Here is a 20,176-nt window from a genome sequence, read left to right as displayed (position 1 = left end):
ATCTGAAAAAAAGAGGAAAGCCTTTTTACAATACAGAACACAACAGGCATTCAACCACTATAAATGAGTCAGAAATTAAACAAATACTTTTAGTCAGATAAATAAAAAGGGAACACTGGTAGAGCTTCTCTACACAGATGGAACACGACTTCTACGGAAAACAAAATAAAATATGGAAAATGGTGAGAGGACAAATAAAAGAGATAAATGAACTAATAAAATGGACAGATTCGAATGTAGATATGAGGATCGAATCATTTGTAATGCCCCTCTGTCCACTTCTTCTCGATCGACGATAGTAAATACAATAAAACGTTGAAGTTTGAAGTTGAACTCGTGAATTAAAATGGCGATTAACAATCTCGAACATTAACGCACTCGCTTCTCTCGGGCGTTAATATATCTCAATTGTTAATCGCCCTTATTAATACACTTGTTGGTTAAATAACTATTACATAATTATTTTATTTTAATTTGTTTAATAATTTATCAATTCCTTAACCTTCAGTTTTTTTTTACTATTTTTTCTTCAAAAAATAGTTGGCGTCCTCTCTCTTCCTGTCCGGTAGTCTAAATATTCTGTTCTACTTTGAAAGAAGAACTAATTCCATCATAGACATATGCTCTATGGAATCTGTGCTATACTTCATTGTAGTCTCTTTTGTCTCAAGTCCCCACTATATCAGTCGATCAACTTTTCTAATGTGGTGGGATAATTTTTGTGTGCAGTTGAAATTTATAAAAGAAGAAAATATGAAATAAGGGTCATTTTATGGTCTGTAGAAATCTCTTTGGGATGAGTACTTTCATTGTAACCGATATTTTATAATTCTGACAGTATTTTCAATATTCATAACCTCACTTCTTCAAATGCCACGTTTTCGATTTTATACATATAGAAATCTTAAAAAACTTAACTAATTTTAATAATAATTCTATTTCACTTTGTCCTTGCCATTTGCCATTTGTTTAATTGTGATTTTGTAAAATACTTGGTAAGGAAGTTAGCCCCCTTTGATGTCTCTCAATACACCCTGTGTTATATTTCAGTTTATGGGATAGTTTATTGAATAAAACTAATTTCTGCTTCTCCTTTCGTGAGAAAAAACATCGTAGACAATGGATTAACCACGTATAAAACCAACTAACTAAGACTGTAGCTGTCTTCAAGACCACTCAAATGGCAAACAACTAAGACCTACCCACATAATCTGGAGGCAACAAGTATCATTTCATTTTATTGTAAAGCTATAGGCATGGTTTGCTTGTGCAAACTATATATCATTATTTTGTTTAATGCTAAATAAATATGATTAGTTAATTCACTGTTTTATTTGTTACCAACTGAATTTTCATTGTTTAATTCATAGTTTAAGACAAGACGGATTCACACTTGAGCGACTGAGGTAGGCGAAGCATAGACGATTAGCTCCATAGTTGATTGAAGTATTATTTTATAATAGTATTTCAATTCTCTTTGGTAGTCTTATCGTTACATATTGGCACCCAACGCCTGTTTACAGGTTGAAGGATGCCATATCGTTACAAAACAATAGGGAGAAATAAAATTATTAGGAAAGAAATGACTGGCAGAATTTACAAAACAGTCATCAGATCGATAATTAAATAGCAGCAGAAACACGACCTGACACCGAGAGGATAGAAAGAATGGTACAAATAGGAGAGATGAAAACTCTTAAAATAATTATTGGTAGGACACTACGGGACAGAGGTACAAGTACAGATATACGACGTAGATGCAAGGTGGAGAACATCAAGGACTGGTTAAGAAATAGAAAAGTAGAATGGAATCATATAAGACGAATGACAACAAATAGAGTAGTAAAGACGGCAAGAGACGGTTCCCCAATAGTAAGACGATCAGTAGTAAGACCACGAAAACGATGGAACAACTTACTATAGGTACATTGAAAAACAGAAGAAGTCATGACTACAAAAAGAAGAAGAAGATTCGCATTTATAGTGCTCTAGGCTTTATCTAGTTTAATTTTTTTTATAAAATAATTTAGGGTAAATTTTCAAAAAAAATAATTTTTAGTCAAGAAAAATAATCTCTGAATACCCCGTAAATAGCTAGCCAAATTTTTACTCCCCATATTGTAATGTAATGGAAAATATGGGTATTTGATAGAAACAAATTCTAACCGCACGCACATTAACTCACCTTTAAAATGACAGCATTTATCAGACCGCTTTTAAAAATATTTTCCGTTTTTCCACGTCTCTGTACGCGGATCCGCCCTTACTCCCCACTCCTCGCGCTTTTCAGGGGTCAGAAAATCGACACATTTTCTGTCTCCGGCGCGGGAGTACTACGAACTACGCTACACCACTACGGCAGCTTTCTCGCTCGTAGTTATGTAGAAAAACCTTTTTTAGTTTATTTTCATGCCTTTTACTGCAACAGAATCTGTAAATAATTATGTAATTTTAAAGAAAATGTGATATAAGTTTTTCACCCACTTATTATCTACTTAGGATTTCAGGATTTCCAGGTAAATTTTTTTAGAGTTTTTGTTTTTTGGTGTTGGATGTTTCGGGATATTTGAAGCTGACAAGTATTTAGTACAATTGGCTATGTTTTAGAGGTTTTATTTAACAATATCGATTTTATGAGAAATGCACCCTTTCAGTAAAAGTCGCTGACCTAAATGGAAATTGAATAAACTAAGGGTGTAGTAAAGGTGTGTTTACCTGCAACCTTATTTAGATATTAATTTTTAAAATTAAACTAAATTTACTTATATCGTGATAAAAACTACTAACTTCGGATTTATATTTGGAAATAACGTTCCTATATAATACTGGCACATTGTTAAGTTTGTTTATTCAATATTTCCCTTCAAAAATAGGAGTTTATATATTAATAAGGTCGATGATTTTCTATTAATAGTACGGATGATTTGGAGTAAATTGTATATATCGCTATGTTTATTTCACCAGTTTACAACCAAATTGTAACAAATTTTTATAGTTTATTATCCTATAATAGAGGTCAATAAACAGCAATGTGGTAGCTCATCCGTAATTATATAGAGTTGACATGTCTTAGTTTATTTTTCGTTTATTAGTACAGGCATTTTTTTGTACAGAAATCGTTTAGGAAAACTGATTTTTATTATTGAATGCGCAACCTCAAATATATATACCTATAGTAATTTTATGACGTCATATTTAACGGTTAAGTGACGTCATTGATTTTTTAATGAAAAGCGTGGAATAAATTCGCGCTAAATAATTGGGTGTATTAACCAAATCAATTAACACATATATATATATAAACATAGATATATAATCGTTCCTCTTCTACCGTTAGGTGTCGAGGGAGGTGATTCTAGCTTTTGATGAATTTTCTCCATTCTTTTATTCTTTTTGCCAATTGTGTTACTTCTTGCCAAGATCTGCCCTCATTTTGCAATATCTCTGCTAAGTCTCTGTTCCACTTTGTTATTGGTATATCTCTTCTGTTTTTCACTATTGGTTTAGCTTCCCACACTCTTTTTACTTATCTGTTATTGTTGATTCGTGTTATAGGTCCGAGCTATACTATTTTTTTCTCATTTATTGTGTCAAGTAACGATTTAATTTTTATTCTGTTTCTTACTTCTTCACTTTTGAGTCTATCTGTCCTTCTTGCTCCTGTCGTTATTGTGTCGTATTTCATTTCTGCTGCTTGTATCCTCTGGTGTCTTCGGTTTAAGATATGTTTTCTGCTCCATATGTCAGCGTTGGACTATACAGTGTGTCAATTTTAAAACTTACAATGGGCTATATCTCACGAACAAAAGCTGATGTTTGAAACCGTTTCTAGGATAGTAAGGGGGAACTAAAATGACATGAAAGAGAACTCACCCCCATCAACCCCCTAGACCCCACCCACCACAATCAAAAAAGTTTAAATTGCAAACCGCTACTTGTAATACATGATCGAAAAGATTAAAAATGCTACCCAATGGTATAAATAATAATTATACAGGGTAAAGCAATAATTGTGACACTTTAGCTTAAATGGAAAATTTAATGAAGTTTTTGTTGCTTCTGTTGATGACCCTGTATAATTATTGTTTAATAATTATACAGGGTGTTAATATCAGCCGGCCTACTATGACTTTTGTTTTTGTAATGCTATCTCCCAGACTATTATTTTTAATGATAAGTGCCAGTCGGAATTTTTTTTTTGTTAAATAAAAACTTAATTTGCCGTTTTTGCAAAACAAGTTGAAAACATCTGTTTTTTGGGTTCTGTCAGATTCAATAATTTTTGATTTATTTGAGAATTTTAAATGTCATTAGTTTTCGTCATTGGTACGATGAGTACTGTCATTCAGCTGTAGTTATCACGATGGTTTACAGTATACCTGAATGCGTGGAGATCATTTTCATATTTGCCTCCCAGAACCAGTGTTACAGCTCAAATATTTCATGAAAGGCATCCAGACAAAAATGTAAGTCACGTGTATATGTCCGCGATTTAGTTGAAAAGTTTAGAGAAACGGGATCAGTGCAAAATAAAAAAAGGGATGCCTCAAGGTTACTGAATGAAGCATCCTAAATTAAGGTCCTTGGAAATTTTGCAATAGAGTCTACTGCATCAACACGTCAAGTATCTGCAATGACAGGACTTTCACATGAGTCGGTTAGAAAGGTGTCGAAATCTACCATAGCTATCCAGAGTGTTATATTGTATTCGTTTGATTTTTCAATTAGTGTTTTTATTACTTATATATGATCTATGGTGCTATAACCTCTTCCAAATCCTGTCTGCTCCCGAGGCTGATAACTATCCAGTTGGTTTGTTAGTTGCAATTTAATTATTTTTACAAACAGCTTATACAAGACTGACAACATACTAATGGGTCTATAGTTTTCTAATTTATATTTATTTCCCATTTTAAATCTCAGTATTATAAGAGCATTTAACCAAGCTGTAGGTACTTCACTTATTTCTATACATTTATTTATTAAAAACGATTTTTAACATTTTTATGATATTTTGTCAGCCATACTTATTATTCTATTATTTCTGTCATTTCTCCTTCTTTGTCCATTTCCGTCTGTAACTCCTCCTTATATCTGATGTTTATTGTTCCTTTCCATGGTTTATTTATTTTAATTATTTCCTCGTATTTCTGTTTGTCTTTTGTGTTTTTTATTTCTATTTCTTTGCTGGTACATGTAGTTTACAGTAGGTAGTGATTACTACCTATTTCATAGCTTCTTCGCATCCGTACGTCTCTTATCCAGCTCCTCTTTGTTTTTTGAAATTTAGTATACTACATAATTGATTGATAATTCCTTGATATAACTTTCCTTGTAATCTTATGTTTTTTTTTGTATTAGAAATGTGTATTCAAGATCATTATGATTGGCTATCTCCTGTACATCAGTATTATCGACTTATATTGGCAACCTTTTCATCCTTTGACATGTTTTACATCCTCTTTTTTGAATATTAATCGCAATAATTCTTCTTTTTACCCCTTTTTAACGTTAAAATTTTATTTTAATTTTGCTTGATATCGCTTACGATGAGTTAGATTTCGCAGCTCACATGTTTGGAATGAATTATTTATTATTGTTAAACTCACCTGTTTTGTGTGTTGAGTTCCTGGACTATAGAGCTTTATTTGCAATCGAATACAAATTGATATTTATTTTATATATATTATTTACGTTAATTACCTGATTGTTTTAATTTAATATCTTGTTCGGTTATAGTTTTTTATGCAAGGAATGGCGAGAAGGTACAGTCTACTTCAAGAGTTTAAAGACTTTCTCTTGCCATTCCTTTTCGCAACAAGAAAATGCACTAACCACGCTATATTTTAAATAGAATTTATTTTCTTTTTGTATAAACTATTAATAATGTAATTAGTTAATCAGTCATGAAGATCCTTATTCGGATATATCTTTTCTCTTCCAGTTCGTTCTTTAGTGAGCAGCTTAAATCCTTCTTGACTGGGCATATTGATTTAATTTTCTCAGTTTTTAATGTATCCAGCTCTTTCTATCATGAGAATCTGCACCTTGAAAGTTTCTTATTTCTATTGCATCGTTTAGTTAATCTCTAAACGATCTTTGACGTCTTAAGCTGGGTACAGACATGCTCCGAATACCGACTCGAAAATCATCGCGGACGGCGATGCGATCAACAGGCTGTTCGAGACGTTGGTACACGAACTGATCGCCGCTTCGTATGTTGTATCTACATTTTGTCATTTCATCAGTAATTGCGTTAAATCCGTATCTGCAAAATAAACGTTGCTACAGCAGACTATATTGTTATGCATTATTGATCAGATCAGATCAGATAATAAAATAAAAAATACTCGTGAAAGGAGATGGTGGCAAACAATGCCAGTAATTTTTTTATTTTTCCTTTTTCTCACCGTAATCCAGATAAAAGATTGGTCATTTTTTTTCATTCATCCGCTGTTATTCCCATTTTCGCGACAATCTCCTTCCATGCCTCGTTTCTTTTTATTTTATTATAATATCTGGGATTTTTTATAGCCCATAACATCTCTTTTTCTCGATAATTTTTTGACTAGAATTAAACTATTCTACTTGGCTCATTCCATCGAATTCGAAAAAATTCGCAAACTAGTCCAGAGCTGAGTTCAAGGCATACGGCGTGGCGTTCGCATTTCCTTTTATGCAAAGGCTGTTACCATAAACCAGTGGGACGCTAGAATGTCACTTCTTTGACGTGTCGAAGTACAGTACGCGGCTACATGACACCGTTTACACTTAAGAACGCGACGTGGTTCGACACGGTATTAGGAGCATGTTTTTACCCGGCTTATACTGACCGAATATATCATAAACTGGACATAGACGTTAATGATACACAATTTAGTTTTCGCAAAGGCCTAGGAACGCGTGAAGCTCTTTTTTCACTTAATATACTGATAAAAAGATGCTTGGACGTCAATCAAGATATATACGTATGTTTTATTGACTATAATAAAGCATTCGATAAAGTACGACATAAACAATTAATGAATGTCATGAAATCAAAGAAGATTGACTACAACGACCTCAGGATCATATCAAATTTATACTATAAACAACGAGCAAAAGTACGTGTTAACGAAAAGCTGTCAGAAGAAATTGAAATAAGATGTGGAGTGAGACAGGGATGCGTATTGTCGCCAATTCTTTTAATGCCTACTCCGAAGAGATCCTGAAAAACGCTCTTTAGGTTGAAACAGCTGGAATAAAGGTAAATGGAGTTCCCATTAACAACATTAGATATGCGGACGACACTGTGATTGAGCCGAAAATATTGAAGATCTTCAGAGACTGGTGACCAGATTAGCGGAGTATGGAAAAGAGTGTGGTCTAACAATGAATTTCAAGAAGACGAAATTTATGAGAATATCGAAAACTCAAAGAAATAACGAGAATCTTCTAATAAACGGAACCAACGTCGAATAAGTAGACAAATATGCATATCTGGGAACAATGATTAACTCCACAAATGATTACATTCAGGAGATCAAAATCAAAATCAGAATAGAAAAGACTAGAGCAAATTTCAACAAAATAAGAAGAGTGCTATGAAAAAGAAATTTAAAATTGGAACTAAGAGTTAGGTTGGCGAGGTGCTATGTTTTTTCGACTTTATTTTATGGAATAGAATCTTGAACTTTGTATGCGACATCAATGAAAAAATTGGAATCATTCGAGCTGTGGGTGTATAGAAGAATTCTGAAAATATCGTGGACAGAACACGTCACAAACAAAGAGGTTCTGAGAAGGATGAATAAAGAAATAGAAATTTTAAATATAATTAAAACAAGAAAATTGGAATATCTCGAACATATTACACGTGGAGAGAAATACACCTTGCTCCAACTGATTATGCAGGGAGAGATCCAAGGAAAGAGAAGCATAGGGAGGCGTAGAATGTCATGGCTGTGCAACCTGAGGAGTGGTGCGGATGTACATCAAATGAACTTTTCAGAGCAGCCGTCTCAAAAGTCCGAATAGCCATGATGGTTGCCGACCTCCGCCGCGGAGATGGCACTTGAAGAAGAAGATACTGACTCCCCTCTTCCAACGTATCCTGATCGAGCTAGACTTTTTCTTTCAGCATTAATTTAGTAATTATCATATGTTTCTTAGTCTCTACTTATTTGTTCTGTTTCGTCTAGTGATACCACAAAATTTCCTTGAAAGTTCTATCTGTATTGAAATTTTTCTCTGTGTTCCTGTGTGTTCTCATTTTTGTATTTATAGTATTGTTTTGTTTTATAACACTTAGTTCAGTTTTCTTGTACAATTTTGTATTTTTCTTAGTATATTATTTATATATTCCTCAGTTGTTCCTATGTTTGTTATTATAAATAGTTTATACTTAAATTTAACTGTTTTTTAAATTCCTCTTCTTTCGTCTATCACCATATTGTTGCTTTCAGTTGTTACGAATTCATTTTTTTTGTTTATCTCCATTCTATTTTCTGTGTAATTCTGTTCTAATTTTCTTATAATCTTGTCATAATAATGGTCAGTGAATGTCGAATATCGAATATCTTTCTGTTCGTATGGTAGTTTCAGTTAGAAATTCTGCGAATATTTTGAACAAAGTTAGAAATGTACACACATGTCCAAAAGTTTGGAATACGTACAATGGTGGTTTTAAAATTGTTATTAATATTCATTCTAGAGCGTTTTTAAATGAAAATGATAAAAAATTTGAATCGTTTTTGTATGATTTTGATCACATTCTGATAAACATACGCTGATTAGCGTATTTACACATTTTTTCAGTTTTTGTTTAAATTTGAATTGAGCCGTTTAAAAATGCTTAGAAACGTGATATCTCATTTTGACATATATAGAGTAATTTCTTTGTTACAAAAGGGCTTTAGTCAAAGTTATAACGCGAATATTGTTGATGCTACTCAGAGTGCTGTATCGAAAATTAAAAAAAAAAATCCAAGTTACAAATGACGTCAAGGATCATCCCAGAATTGGTAAAAGTCGATGTACAACAGCAGCACAAGACCGGCAAATACCATTGATAGCTCGTACAAATCGTCTGGAATCTACAAGTGGTATATCCAGAGAAATTTCTAGGCTTCAAAGACTGAATATTTCACGGCAAACAATAACAAGCAGACTAAATGCAATAAATTTATATCGTAGAAGACCGCTACGTGTTTCTAAACTAACCTACCAACACAAAATAGTATGGTTGCAATGGGCTAGAGATATGGTGCATCATGGTCCTAACTGGAATAACGTGATGTTCTCTGATGAGTCAAAAATTGGCTTGGTATCGGATTTGCGAACATCACTGGTTTGGAGGGCCCCAGGACGACAAACCCGACTAGAAACAGCCCAACCGCATGTCCCATTTGAAGGTGGCAGTATTATGGTTTGGGGTGGTATTATGAGTGGTAAATGGACGCCACTGCTAGTTCTATAGAGAAGAGTCACTGGTGCTGTGTACATCGAGGAAGTTTTAAATCCTATCATATGTTTATTGCAAGGGGCAGTAGGTGATGAATTTGTGTTTATGCATGACAACGCACCTCCTCATCGAACAGCAGCAGTACAAAATTTTCTGGAAGAAAAAGAAATATCTACATTACAGTGGCCTTCGAATTCCCCCGACATGAACGTTATTGAACATGCTTAGGACATTCTCAAAACACGTATCAAGAAGCGAAACAATCCCCCTATTACACTTCGAGAACTAAAAGATGCTGCCCGTGAAGAAGGGGAGAGAATTCCGCAAGACCAGCTCGACCAGTTAATCGGCAGCATGCCAAATGCCCCATGCCCCATGCCTACAGGCTAGGGATGGGAAAAACCTACCGGTTTTAACAGAAAACTGGTTTTTTTACTTCGCAATAACCGGTTTTATCGGTTGTTTTTTTGTCCCGATTATAACCGGTTTTTTATTTTTAAAGTAAAAACCGGTTATTAGGTTTTTACGGTGATTAGGATTAGGTTAGGTATTATTTTGGATCAAAATCATAATTATTATTCTCAAGTAATTATTCCAAACACAACCATAATTTAAATTTTATTTTATTTTATAAATACAGAAGCAAACTGAAAGTGCAAACTTCTAACCTATTGGATTAAAAAAACCGAAAACCGGTTTTTGGAAAAACCGGTTTTTTTGGCCGGTTATAACCGCCAGGTTAAACTGTAAGCAAAAAAAAACGGTATAACCGAAAACCGGTGTTTTGTCAAAAACCGCCATCCCTACTACAGGCATGCATACAGGCCAATTGAGGAATTACTAATTATTAGTTTTATTAAAAATTATTTTTTTCTATACTAATTTACTTTTAAATGTAAGTTGTACATTGTAAGTTTTTCACTCCAAGAGAATAAATAATTTTTTTGCATATCGTTTATCTGGTTTTGAGATTTATTTAGTATTGTTGAGAATTAAAACAAAATGATGTTTAATTATTCAGAAGAGTTTATATATAAACATCAATAAAAAGATGAAATATTCCAATGTTCCAAACTTTTGGACATATGTGTATAAGACCATTGCAGGAATCTCTTTTTTTAATAATGCAAAGTCGCCGCATTCACCAACAGGTTATTAGCAGTGTTACTCAGTAAACAAAGCTTAACAATAAGTTTTAGTTGAAAATAAATATTGATTGACGTAATTTAATAGGTTTTTTCTGGACAGTTTTCTCCTAATAGAGCTGGTAGAGTGTTTGGTTGATTGTTTATTAAACTTTCCCTTTGATAATGTAGACACTCAATTAACAAACGGATGATGGTAAGAGGCGTAGCACATAGGTCGAACAAGGGGCGTTCACTGCCCGAAGGTAGGTATTAGTATGTGATCTTAGTGTTTCCTACATGTAGGCGCGTTAAAACTGTTTGAATAACCTGTTTTCCACTGTCGTGTATCTGGTTTTAGTAATCTTAGCTTAGATTGCGACATAAACCATCTGCGCTGCTACCGACTAATCACTTTTTGTTTAAAAAAACGTTTAGAGATCTTTAGGTACACTCTCGCGCACTAATTCAGTTTCCCCACTTGCTGCAGTATCACGAGCATTTTTGTCTGCCTCTTTATTGCCGATAATTCCTTCATACGATGGGATTCATCTAAATTTATGAGTTATGTTGTTTTTTTGGGTAATTTTTTGTTCAGATTTTATTATTTTCTCTAAAGGATGTTTGAGATACATATGCTGCATTGCCAGAAAAGAGCTGAGTCGGTCGGTGAGAAACAGAGTTTTTGATATTTATTTATTTATTTATTTCACAACAAACACATTTTACAGAAAAAAATGTAATTACAAGTATGCATTTCACACGCACACATATAAAAATATATATAAAGACGCACACATATACACGGAGTATCTATGCCAGATATACCCACCAAAATATAGTGGTTGAAGTAGGCAGAAAGCTAAATTTAATGGCGTTGGTGTTGAAGATATCTATGTTGCTATGTTTTAGAATTATATTGCACTGCCTCATCATGATGTTTATGGGCGAGAAATCTGTCTCATAAATACAAAACAGCCCTCTACGACTTAACCTTAAGTTAATCTTAGGTACAAAGAACTTTATGTAGTTAATGAAGAATAAATCTTTATATTTTAAGTTATTCAGGTCAACATATACAAACAACATTGCTTGCATTCTCCGTGTCTGTTCCAGTGTGACAAATTTAAAAGTTTTACAACATACTTCTGTAAGACACCAAGTAAGGATAAGAGTTATATTTCCTAACATAAAGATATCTTAAAAATCTTTTTTGTTCCTTTTCAAGTAACTCTATATTTGCTTCTGTATGAAATGCCCAAACTGCATAAGCATACTCGAGGTGTGGTTTAACCAAGGAGTTATGCTATTTGTCATCTTAAAATGTTTTGTGTTTCTAATTAAAAATCATAATTTCCTAAAAGCCTTATTAGTAGTGATGTGATAATGTTCATCGAAGTGCAAGTTTTGTTGAAAATTCACACCAAGATCATTACACACTGATTTTCTTGGCAATTCTCTATTATTTATATCGTAATTCATTTTTATAAGGTTCCTGTTACTTGTGAATGCCATCACTGAACACTTGTCAACATTTAGATCCATTACATTTATCTGAAACCAATTAGATACTGCATTTAAGTCTAGTTGTAATACTTGGCAATCACATTGATTTTCTTCAACTCTAAACATCTTAAAATCATCTGCATACCTTAAGCAAGACGGAAACTTGAGACATCTACAAAGATCATTTATAAAGCAAGCAAATAAGAGTGGTCCTAGGTTGCTATCCTGAGAAACTCCTGACATTACCGAATATGCCTCTGAGAAAGAATTACTAACTTTAACTTTTTGGCTTCTATCTGTTAGATATGTATGCAGAAACATTACTGCATTAATTGAAAGGCCGAATAAGCCCAGTTTTTCAAACCCTATCAAATGCTTTTGCACAATCAGTGAAGATTACATCCATTTGCCTTTTAGTGTTTATGGTATCTGCAGCAGATTTTGTGAATATACATAAGTTTGTAATTGTTGATCTTAGAAATCTAATTATGACATATTTAAGAGGTCTGCATGTTTGAGGGAGATGCAATGATAATCTGTAGTAGTATAGCCAAGCGATGGAAAAATCTTTCAATATTCCATGGTACTAGAGTGCAATGTAAAAAATAAAGCTACTAACAAGTGCTGGTTTGTGATTAGTGTGATACATTACTTAGTAATTCACAAATCCACCTCTCCAAGATAAGCAAATATTTTTTTATTCAAGTTATTTTATTTTAAATAGGGACGGATTTGTTTTAACATGTGAGTGAGACGTAGCAAATCAGAAGTGAAGTCCTGGGTCGAGATTATAGAATTAGATAAGTTGGCAGTGTTGTCTAGTAGGAGAGTTAATTGATCATTCTTCAGTGCAAAAGATGGTTCGCGATTATTGATGAAGGTTTTCCGAATGCGTGTCTTCAAGATTAGTTCTCTTTGGCTTTAGAGTTCTTGCGGATTATGGTGTTACAAATGGGCTTTTTTGAAGTAAAGTGTCAGTATTGGAAGAGATGACTTAATTTATAGAGCGTTGTAAATGCGTTTCCTTATTTTCGGTTACTTTATAGCTTTTAAAGCCTTTAGCCTTTATACTTCACACCTCAGAAATGGGGAATGCAGTAGCCGTAGTACAAATCTGCCCGTATGCTGAATCAGTTGTAGAGCGGCTGTCTGGTGATTTTCTGATTGAGCACCATTTAGATTGAGGATGGTGTGCATAGATGTTTATGATGAGTGTGTGTCATATTCAATCAACAAAGTTAATCACAGATCTGAAGCACTTAATTATGTCATGTTCTTAATTGATCCACGCATGTTTATTTGGTTATAACTTATTCATAACTAACTTATGGGTATGAAGCCTTACTTTGAAGCCGTATATATTTCTAAAGCCCCGACAATTGCAAGTCTTCCACTCTAACTTGAAGTTGGAAATAATTAGAAAAAATAATTACTATGCAATAGCAACGTCAACTAAAAGTACATAAGAAAATACATTTTTGCATAAGAGATTAAAATTTACATAATAATAACAAAACTCAATGTGGAAATTTTTTTTAATCTAAAATGCTCTTTTGTTATTGTAAATAAAACACTATATACACTATACACTATATTTATTAGATTTTTAAAATTTATTCAGCATCTTTCACTACATTACACTTTAGAATTGACTATATTTGATTATTTTTAACACTTAAAGTTTAAGATCTATTATCTTTATTTAATTCTTCTACGTCACTTTTATATCTTTATTTACGACTATCACTTTCGTCCAAGTTAATTTTATACTATTGGTTTATTCAGAACAGTCTGTCTCAAACTATTGTGTTTAAATTCATGTTTTTTTCTGAGAACGTTTTCTTTTATTTCATCTCAAACCAACTCAAATATACTCATGTATAAATAATATCAAATCAATCGCAATACATTTTTTATTTAAAAATTTGTCTATTTAGTTCTTTTGCGTATTAGTTTGTATGTTTATTGCTTCGTTTTTGGTAGTAACCACAACACGTTTTAGTTGTAAATTGCAAAATCAGTTTTTCCAAAATTCATTTTTTGTAGTTCTTATAATTGATATCTACTAATAGTTGTTTATCTACATTGTTTGAGTTCCAGTTAATATAAGCAGTAGGAACAAACTGATTTTCTTCTCTTGAATCAACTAGGATAAGACGTGAGTAAGGTAAGTAATTTTATTACGTTTACTATAAAATAATAGTGATAAAAAAAAGCTGCAATAAATGGCGAAGGCGCAAGGAAATTAAAGTTAAGGACAATAGATATCTAGAAAATATAAAGTGAAAAATCAAGATTTTATATTTTCCTATGTTGGATTTTATTGTAGTTTATATTAATCTTTTAATATCACAGTAATACATATGTGGTGCAGAAGTCTGTGTGGAAGAAAGCCCCATTTGATGATGGCAATAACCCTGAATCCTCAAGAAATCAAATAGACTATAATATACTTGTAAATGAGCGTTTCCGAAATGCCGTCAAAAAAGTCACTACATTTCCTGGAGCTGATATTGGATCTGATCATCAACCACTTGTAGTAGATATTAAACTAAGGCTAAAACGAATTCAGCGACAAAAACCAAAAACCAATGTACTTAACTTTGACGATATAAACATAAAACATAACATTAAAAAAGAATTTAACAATAGAATAAAAAACATCGGAGAACAACTAGAAGATCCAGAAGAACTATGGAGTGAATTTAAAAACCAAGTTAACGAAATCTCCACAAACAATGATTATAGAAAAAACTTAATCAAGAAAAATAAGTGGATGACAGACTACATCTTGAAATTAATGGAACAACTTCGACTGATAAAATCTAATGAAACAGAATATAGATACCCGCAGAGAAGACTAAAAAAAGGGATCAAATTAGCCAAAGAAAAATGGATGAGAGAAAGGTGCGACTAAATGGAGGATGTAATAACTAAACACGACTTATTTAATATGCACAAAAAACTAAAAGAAATGAGTAACATATTTAAAAAACGAGTTCCCTCTGTACTCGTTGACAGTAATAACAAAATTATTGTAAATGAGCACGAAATAAGAAAATAATGGCAGCTGTATATATCAGAGTTGTTTGAAGATGACAGGAATAATATTGCTGAATTCTACCAAAACTGTACTGACGGCTCAGAAATTATGAAATGCGAGGTAGAACACGCTATAAATAATGCTAAAATTAGAAAAGCTTGTGGTCCAGATGATATACCAACTGAGTTGGTGAAACTAATAGAGGATGATAACATAAAAGTAGTAGTAAGACTTTTTAATTCAATATATAACACCGGAGTGATTCCCACAGATTGGCTCAAATCCATCTTTGTCGAAATCCCTAAAAAACATAATGCAAGAAAATGCTCAGAATATCGTAGCTCAGAGTATGGCTCATTAGGATTAATTAGCCTAATGAGCCATACTCTTAAAATTTTCCTAAGAATACTGCACAACAGAATTAAACGCAAATGCGAAGAAGATCTCGAAGATACCCAATTTGGTTTTAGAAATGCTATGGGAACCAGGGAGGCACTTTTTGCTCTTAACATCTTATTGCAAAAATGCCGTGACCAAAGGAAAGATGTATTTGCATGTTTCGTGGACTTCAAAAAGGCGTTCGATAAAGTACAGCATATAAAATTAATGCAAATACTGAAAAATATCGGAATAGATGACAAGGATATTCGTGTCATTAAAAATTTGTATTGGAATCAAACTGCTATCGTAAAAATTGGAGATAAATACACCGATGAAATCTCCATACAACGAGGAGCCAGACAAGGTTGCATTTTATCGCCAACATTGTTCAATATTTACTCGGACCAGTTATTTAAAAAGGCACTTGAGGGACAACCATATGGAATAAAAATCAACGGGGAACTACTTAATGTGATTAGATATGCAGACGATACAGTAATTCTGTCAGATAATATTGAAGGTCTCCAAATTCTGCTTGATCGTATTCACCAGGTTGGAGAGGAAATATAAACTCAAACAAACCAAATTTTTAGTGTTTAGTCGTGACCCACATCCCGATGCAAAGCTTCAATTAAAAGGAGTCCAAGTTGAGAAAGTTTACAAAATGAGCTATTTGGGAACTGTGATAACGGACCAACTAGATACAGACATAGAAATAAAACGTAGAATAGCAATGACTAAAACTACTTTTATGAAAATGAAGTCATTTCTTTGCAATAATCATCTCAGTTTAGAACTAAGACAAAGAATGGTTAAATGCTATGTTTGGTCCGTACTTTTGTATAGTGCAGAAGCATGGACGCTAAAAGTATCGATCATAAACAAAATTGAAGCATTGGAAATGTAGGTTCATAGACGAATGCTGAAGATACCTTGGACAGCAAGGAAAACTAATGAAGAAGTACTAAGGAGCGTCAACAATGAGATAGAACTGCTAAAGACTGTTAAACATCGAAAAATGTCTTATCTGGGACATATAGTAAGGGGAAGTCGATATAAAATATTATAACTGATCCTTAAAGGTAAAATAGAGGGCCGTAGAGGTGTAGGAAGAAAACAAGTTTCTTGGTTAAAAAACATTCATGAATGGGCACAGATAACAAATGCAGGACAATTATTCCATATTGCAGAACATCGAGAAGCCTTCGCAATGGTGATCGCTAACGTCGGATAATTCTGATACGGCACGAGAAAAAGAAGAAGGTGCAGAAGTAAAAGTGTTAACTTAATGAGCCTTAAAACGCAATTGTAAGTTCAAATCCGGTCGGACATGAAAATTGTTTATTAAAAAGTTGTCTTTGAAACAACTTTTCGCCCAACCGATAAATTAAAAAAAAATCCTTAATTTGAAATATAATATTTGGTGGAAAGTTGTTTCAAAGAGAAAATTATGAACGTTATAGAACGGAACTACCTTTAGAAGACATTGATATCTTCTGCAGTGCATTTTCATTGCTTAAAAAATAACATAAGAAAATAAAAATGTAATGGGTTGCTTATATTAAACTTTAAATTTAATAGTTTAATATGCTTATAATTTAACATGTTGTGAAACAAGTATAGTTTTAAATATTTTAATAATGATGACAATGACAAGTGCAGAAATTGAAAGATATTTCTCTACTTAAAAATGTCAGAAGAAAGACTGACGGCGATCTACTACTATGAACTACTATATCTGCGTGACCGCAGTATCACTGGTAAGTACCGGTCGCACAAAGACAACTTTTTTGTAAATAATTTTCATCTCCGACCGGATTTGAACTCACAATTGAGTTTTTAGGCTCAGTAAGTTAGCACTCTTACTTCTGCACCACCCAGGCATTATTATAATAATAAAAGATTAATATAAACTACAATAAAAACCCACATAGGAAAATATAAAATCTTCATTTTTCACTTTATATTTTTTAGATCTCCATCGTTCCTAACTTTCATGTCTTGCGCCTTCGCCATTTATTGTAGTTTTTTATCCTTAACGTAACGTAATAAAATCACTTCTTTACTCACGTCTTGTCCCGGTAGATTCAGGAGACAAAAGTCAGTTTTTTCCTACTGCTTATATTAAATGAAACTCAAACAATATAGCTAGGTAAACAACTATTAGTAGATATAAATAATTATAAGAACTACAAAAAATTAATTTTGGAAAAACTAGAGTTTCAAAATATTAATTAATTTAACAGCAAATAAAAATTTACAATATTTTTTAATTCCTTATAAATATGGATATTAATATCGAGGATTTTCTCTTCGAGCTAGAATAACAGCAGTCATCCTATCTGACAAACGGAATCACAACAGCAATCTCGTTTTGCAGTATTTGTTCCCACTCGTTTTCCAGTGCCCGTTCTATCGCTACTACAATTTTAAACTCGCAACAATTTTGCATAAACTACTCTTCTTAGGTTGTCCCACAAATGCTCTATGGTCTTAAGGTCTGGACTTCTAGAAGGCTAGGTTAGGACGCGAATACCAACATCTTTAAAATATTGCATTGTTGTCATGGCTGTGTCGGCTATAATGCGGCCAAGCATTATCCTGCATTAGGATAACACTTTCATATACAAAATATGTATAAGGTATCATGTCCGGTTTGTTCTTCCAGACATTCCCTAATGTAACTATTAGCATTAAGGTCACCTCCCCCTACAATAACAATATCTGTATGCGATGTCTTCCCATACCAATATATGTCCACTACCAAACTGTACTCTTTTACCACACTTTTTGGCGACTATTAGATAAATGTCTCGTAAAACAAGACTTGTCTGTAATCAGCTTTCCAATCTTCCATATCCCAATCTGCATGAGAACGAGAGAATTCCAAGCGTTATCTTCGATGAGCTTCATCCAATTAAGGGCCTATAGAAGGTACACAAGATAATAAATTTTGTTGGATTAATCTTCTGCTGACGGTATTAGCTGAAACTTTGGTACCACGAACATCTGCCAGTGTCCTATTCTAGTCAAAGTTGCTTAGAATAAAATAAAACACAGTCCAAATAGAAAATATCGTCTTTGCTTTATTATATCTTACCGAGTAGTTAAATACTTGCAGCATAATTTTCTACATAATTTGTAAGAACACATATATTATACTGGAGAATACCAGAAAAAGTTAGTAGAGAATGTAGGAAAGGCAGGAATACCCAGTTAAATAGGCCTAAAAAGAAGGTATCTCCAAAAAACGAAAGGGAGATGAAGTTGTATGCAGTGAAGCGTCAAAAAATCAAAGTAAATACTGCTCAAACTGTATCTGAAGTTTTTTAATACAGACCACAGAATTATATTGATTTTGTGCTAGTTTTTCATCATCATCATCATCACTGGCTCGACAACCCTTTTTGGGTCCTGGCCTGTTCCAGGATTCTTCTCCATTCTGATCTGTTTCGTGCTTTTTTCTCCAGTTTTTTATTTTTAAGGTTGTTATATCATTTTCTATTTGTTCTAAGTATCTCAGCTTAGGTCTTCCTCTTGTTCTTTTTCCTACTGGCATCTATTTGAATATTTTGTTTGGTATTTCGCGGTATCCTGGTATATTTTGTATAGTTCAGCGTTGTATCTTCTTCGCCATATTCCGTTTTCCTTTGTGCCCTTATATATGTGTGGCAAGATTTTTCTTTCGAAGGTGGCTAACAACGTTTCCTCCCTTTTAGTGAGTGTCCAGGTTTCTGAGCCGTATGTGAGTACCGGTCTTATTAGGGTTTTATACATTTGGCATTTTGTTTTTCTTGCGACGTTATCTGATCTTAGTTGCGTAATTAAGCCATGGTAACACTTATTTGCAATAAATATTCGCCTCTTCACTTCCACCGTAACGTTATTATCAGACGTGACCAGGGATCCCAAGTATATAAAGCTTTTTACCCCCTCAATGCTTTTTTTTTCATAATTTGTAAAATTAATTTTCAGTCGTGTAAAAAAGAAGGTCTTGGTTTTAATATCAAAGTTTACTGTGAAAATTGTGCGGCTGGTTATTTCTATCTTATATCTTATAGTGAGAGAGTCCTTACCTACGGACGTCGGTAGGTCATCTCACACCCCAGGAATGGAACTCAACCTATCCTCACCTAAATAAAAATAATTTTAATGTAAAATATATTAATCGGTGTATATTATTAAGATTAAAATATACGAGATCCCTTCCTGGTGTGTGAGATGACCTACCGACGTCCACCACATAAAATAGAGTCCTGACTGGTACTCTCAATTCTTCAAAAAATGTACCTGTACATACGGAATACATTTTTTTGCATTTGCTGCACCAAAAACTATGGTTTAATTTATATCCATTTTTCTGTCTTACTACACATAGACGTCGACATTGTCTAACTTTACATTTAAATTGTTCTCTAAGTAATTCAATATTTTGTAAATATTGAATTAGTTCAGTATCGCTTTTGTGTTATATTATTTATATCAATAATAGAATTCACTTCCATTTTTCAGGAATAAAAGCAAAACATAAATTAAAATTGTTTTGACAATTTATAAATTTCATCTAGAGATATTTTGATTTGTTTAAATACTTATCATTGAAAATATTTAAAAACTGGAACAAACCTATCACAAAAATTGGCAACCTCGCACAGTCGCTGTCAAACTTCAATGCAAAAA

At 33.1% G+C, this 20,176-nt stretch overlaps 1 protein-coding gene and 1 long non-coding RNA gene across 2 annotated transcripts in view; both read left to right on the top strand.

The window, feature by feature from the left end:
- The first annotated feature begins 678 nt into the window (after positions 1 to 678).
- Positions 679 to 1,321, top strand: LOC140442805 (uncharacterized). The gene is made up of 2 exons (XR_011951148.1): positions 679 to 775; positions 1,051 to 1,321. It is a non-coding gene; the product is annotated as an uncharacterized lncRNA (long non-coding RNA).
- Positions 1,322 to 2,329: 1,008 nt separating this feature from the next.
- LOC140443803 (uncharacterized) overlaps positions 2,330 to 20,176 on the top strand; it is a 124,890-nt gene continuing 107,043 nt past the window's right edge. The window contains 1 exon segment of the mRNA XM_072535259.1: positions 2,330 to 2,516. The gene's annotated coding sequence lies outside the window, so the exon portion shown is untranslated.

The sequence above is a fragment of the Diabrotica undecimpunctata genome, chromosome 6, assembly GCF_040954645.1.
Source record: "Diabrotica undecimpunctata isolate CICGRU chromosome 6, icDiaUnde3, whole genome shotgun sequence".
Taxonomy (NCBI): domain Eukaryota; kingdom Metazoa; phylum Arthropoda; class Insecta; order Coleoptera; family Chrysomelidae; genus Diabrotica; species Diabrotica undecimpunctata.
Note: the sequence above shows the minus strand (reverse complement) of the source record. Positions and strands in the feature narration are given on the sequence as shown.